This window comes from Brassica napus, chromosome C8 (genome assembly GCF_020379485.1).
Source record: "Brassica napus cultivar Da-Ae chromosome C8, Da-Ae, whole genome shotgun sequence".
In the NCBI taxonomy this organism is placed as follows: Eukaryota; Viridiplantae; Streptophyta; class Magnoliopsida; order Brassicales; family Brassicaceae; genus Brassica; species Brassica napus.
The window spans coordinates 17,293,041-17,297,946 of record NC_063451.1 but is presented as its reverse complement, the minus strand read 5'-3'; positions in this window follow the sequence as shown (position 1 = coordinate 17,297,946).

Sequence of the window (4,906 nt, the reverse complement as noted above, 5' to 3'; positions counted from 1 at the left end):
TCAGATCTGAGACAGGCTTGGAAGACTTCCAGGAAAGTCTTCTCGGAATTTTTCTAACATTTAATGCACTAGAAGACTTCCTGGAAATCTTCTGGAAGACTTATGGCAGAGTATTCTCCTATGTCTCCTCTTTCATAACAAATCTGATTATTTTGGTAAATTTCTATGTCTGATTTTTCTTGATTTGGTAACATTTGGTTGCTTAAATCTCTTACCTTTTTCACAAACTAAAACTCTCCAACCTCTCTATAATCGCTTAGAACTTGAAAAAACGAAACTTTGTATCAATTTATCTTTTTTTTTGTCTCAAGTCATTTTCACTAATTCATCTTGTTTTGTAGGTTATTCATTACATGGTTCTCATCTTTCACTCTTTTAAAGGTAGATCTATATATCATATTTTTTCATTTGGTAACCTCTTGTTGCTTAAATCTCTTATTTTTTGAAAACTTTTTTTTTTTTAAGCACCTTATTTTTGAACTTTTTTTATGTTTTGAAGCCATTTGAATGCTTTTAGATATGGATGCTTTTCAGATCTGAGACAGACTTGGAAGACTTCCAGGGAAGTCTTCTCGGAAGTCTCTACCATTTAATGCACTTCCTAGAAGTCTTGGGGAATATTTTTGGAGGAGTTTTCTCTCATGTTTCTTCTTTCATAACAGATCTGATTGTTTTGATAAATTTCTATGTATGATTTTTCTTGATTTGGTAACCTTTGGTTGCTTAAAGATCTTACATTTTTCACAAACTAAAACTCTCCAACCTCTCTCTAATCTCTTAGAACTTGAATCACCAAACTTTATATCAATTTATCATTTTTTGTCTCAAGTCATTCTCACTAATTCATATAGTTTGTAGGTTTTTCATTATATGGTTCTCATCTTCCACTCCTTTAAAGGTAGATCTAGTAAATCATATTTTTTCATTTGGTAACATCTTGTTGCTTAAAACTCTTAAATTTTGAAAACTCTTTTGGTTGTTTTAAGCTCTTACCTTATATTTGAAGATTTTCTATTTTTTGAAGCCATTTGAATGCTTTTATATATGCAGATTTTCCAGATCTGAGACAGACTTGGAAGACTTCTAGGGAAGTCTTCTCGGAAGTCTTCTTACATTAATGCACTAGAAGAAGTCTTCTGGCAGAGTCTTCTCTCGTGTCAAGTGGAGTCCAAGCTTGACTTTGTGGAGGAATGATTTATAAAAGTTTTGTTTATGGTCATTTTGTGATTTGTAGGTGCACTCTTTTAGTTGTGAACTCTTTCGTAAATTTGAAGAGATATTAATGAAAAAATTTGGTAAAATATGTTCATGTCTACAATATTATCTTGCCAAAATACTTGACATTATTGAAGTTATTGATACGACTTCAATAGAAAAAAACAATAACACAAAAAAATATTCAAATTTAATACAACTAAGGGAGAAACTTCTAAAGAAAATTTAGTCAAATTCGTAAAAGATCAACCATTACATTAGTTCAAACATATAACACTTTCAATAGAAGTCTTCTAGGAAGTCTTCCAGAAGACTTCTAGGAAGTCTTCCAGAAGACTTCTAGAAAGTCTTCCAGAAGACTTCTGGAAAGTCTTCTTGGAAAACTTCTCAAAAGATTTCTCGGAAGACTTCTCATAAGACTTAAATTTCAAGTGGAAAAGTTAAGAGGAAAATTAAAATTTAAACGGAAAACTCAAAGTTTAAGTGAAAATTGAAATTTTAAATTTCATGAAAGTTAAAAAGTATATATTATGATCTAAGAAGACACATTAAATTATATAAGTTGATATTCTTGAAGTTACATAACACTTTTGAAAATTAAAAAAATATATCATAAAATTGAAAATACAAGTTTTCAAAAATTAATGTAGAAGACTTATGGGGAAGTCTTTTCTCATTAGCTAGAAACATTCTTATGGGGAAGTCTTCTCTCATTAGCTAGAAACATTAATAAGCATGAATGTTGTTAACCTCGTAATAATCACCAATTAAGTTATGAATTTCATTCAAGAGCCCCAATATTGACTAATATACATGAATTAACAAGAAAATGTTAAAAAGTCATTATAATTTTAGAAAAAATGAAATTTTATTAAACATTGACGTAGAAGACTTCCACGGAAGTCGTCCGCCAGACGACTTCTAAGAAGTCTTCCATTTAGGTCATTTTTTGCAATTGAAAATTTACAAAGGAAGACTTCCAGAGAAGTCTACTGTCTACTCTACAGCGGACTTCTTTGTAAGTCTTCCTTTGTAAATAAGGGTTTACTTTTTTTTGAAAAAATATCGAACATACCAGCGAAGACTTTCCAATAAGTCGTCTAGGATAAACATGTTAGTTTTGCAATTGACCGGATTGTGTCAGAAATTTGACTTTCTCTAGACGACATACAAGGAAGTCTTCTGCCAGAAAAATAAAACTTATTATAACTAGACGACTTCCATGTAAGTTGTCTCAAGTTACTTTTGCAATTGGAAAATAAAACTTAAATATTTAATATTAATTAGACGACTTCCATGTAAGTCTTCCGGCATACGACTTATATGTTGGATAATTTCAATTAACTTGAGGAGCAAGTTAACTCATTAAAGTGAAGTTTGATGGGTTAAGGAAAAAAGAAAACATATCCAGCTTAGGAATGTTTCCATATTATTATTAGGAAAAGAAGTAGCTTCGCTCTTAGGAAAAGATGTAGCTTCTTCCTATAAAAAGAGTTCTCATGGAGAGATGTTCCATCAAGAGAAACACATTGAAAGGTTTAGTTTTGAGAGAGTTTCTAAATCTAATAAGAAGAGAAGTTCTTATAATCTTTGTGTTTGTGCAACTTTAATTGGTATCAGAGCTCCAGGTTTTGAAGGTCGTTTACAAGAGGAGTTGTAACTTCGATCAAAACATGGGAGACGATTCTCAAGCACGTGATAAAGGTCTTGAGATGAAGAAGGACATACGATGTCCGATGCTAACATCGACCAACTACACCGTATGGTCGATGCGAATGAAAGTGATGCTTCGTTTATACGAAGTTTGGGATACAATTGATCCAGGGAGTAACGATGCAAAGAAGAACAATATGGCGATTGCTCTAATCTTTCAATCAGTCCCGGAGGCGCTAATACTTCAGATTGGAGAACATGATACATCGAAGAAGATTTGGGAAGCTATCAAATCCCGTAACCTAGGTGCTGATCGCGTGAGAGAAGTAAGGTTACAAACTTTGATGTCTGAGTTCGACAAACTGAAGATGACAGACACAGACACGGTGGATGACTACGCAGGAAAACTTTCAGGCTTAGAATCGAGAGCAGCCGCGTTAGGAGAGATAATGGAAGCATCAAAGCTGGTAAAGAAGTTTCTGAAGGGACTTCCAAGAACGAAGTTCATTCACATCGTAGCTTCGTTAGAACAAGTGTTGGATCTAAATTCAACGGGATTCGAAGACATTGTTGGGAGATTGAAGGCTTTCGAAGAACGCATCAAAGAAGAAACCCAAGATGAAGATCAATCGAAGCTAATGTTTGTAAAGAATGATGCACAAGGTCGTGGAAGCCATAGCAACTCGCGAGGAAGAGGCAGAGGTAGAGGTTATAGTGGAAGAGGAAGAGGACAAGGAAGGTCTAATGGTTCTGATGGTCATAACAAAGGAGGAGAAGCTTCAGACAAGACCAAGAAGGACTACTCTAAGGTTAGATGTTGGCGATGCGACAAGATGGGGCACTTCGTGTCACATTGTCCTACATGACCAAGAGAAGAAGCTAACCTAACGGAAACACAAGAAGCAGATGCATTATATATGCATGAAGTAGTATTCCTGAACGAAGAGAGAGTGTTTCCTAAGAGGTTTGATGTATCCGATGGAAATACGAGTATATGGTACCTTGACAATGGTGCAAGTAACCATATGACAGGCAAGAAAGAGTTCTTCTCAAACCTAGATGAGAGCATCAAAGGCAAAGTCAAATTCGGTGATGGATCAAACGTCGAGATTGTTGGGAAAGGTTCGATCACGTTCATCGGAAAAACAGGGGAGAGAAGAGCACTCAAAGATATCTACTACATCCCAAGTCTTAAACACAATATCATAAGTCTTGGACAAGCAACCGAGATGGGTTGTGAGGTCAATATGAAAGAAGACTTACTGATGCTGAAAGATCCCCGTGGAAGGCTATTAGTACAAGTCGCAAGGAAACCAAACCGATTGTACAAGACGCCAATGGAGGTTGAATATCCGAAGTGTCTTCAAATACAAGAAACTGATGTTACATGGACGTGGCATGCACGGCTAGGACATGTGAACTTTGGAGTCATGAAGAACATGGTAGACAAAGAGATGGTAGTAGGGATGCCTCAGGTGATACACGAGAAAGATGTGTGCAGCGCCTGCTTAGTTGGGAAGCAAACTCGGAAGTCTTTCCCGCCTAAAGCAAAGTATCGAGCATCACACGCATTGGAGTTGGTACATGGTGACTTGTGTGGTCCGATATCACCATCAACACCAGCAAACAATAGATATATATTTGTCTTAATTGATGATTACTCAAGATATATGTGGACGATGCTGCTAAGAGAGAAGAGTGAAGCGTTCGATCGGTTCAAAAAGTTCAAGGAGTACGTGGAAAATCAAACGAGGCTACAACTCAAGACTTTTCGCACCGATAGAGGAGGAGAGTTCACATTTTCTGAGTTCATTAGTTTTTGTGAAGAAAACGGTGTAACTAGACATCTCACCGCACCGTATACACCGCAACAAAACGGTGTGGTTGAGAGAAGAAATAGAACACTAATGGAGATGACTAGAAGTTTGATGAAAGCTATGAAGATACCTAATCAGCTATGGGGAGAAGCAGTACGTCATTCAACGTATCTCATAAACCGCATTGCTACAAAGGCTTTGGAAGACAAGACTCCATACGA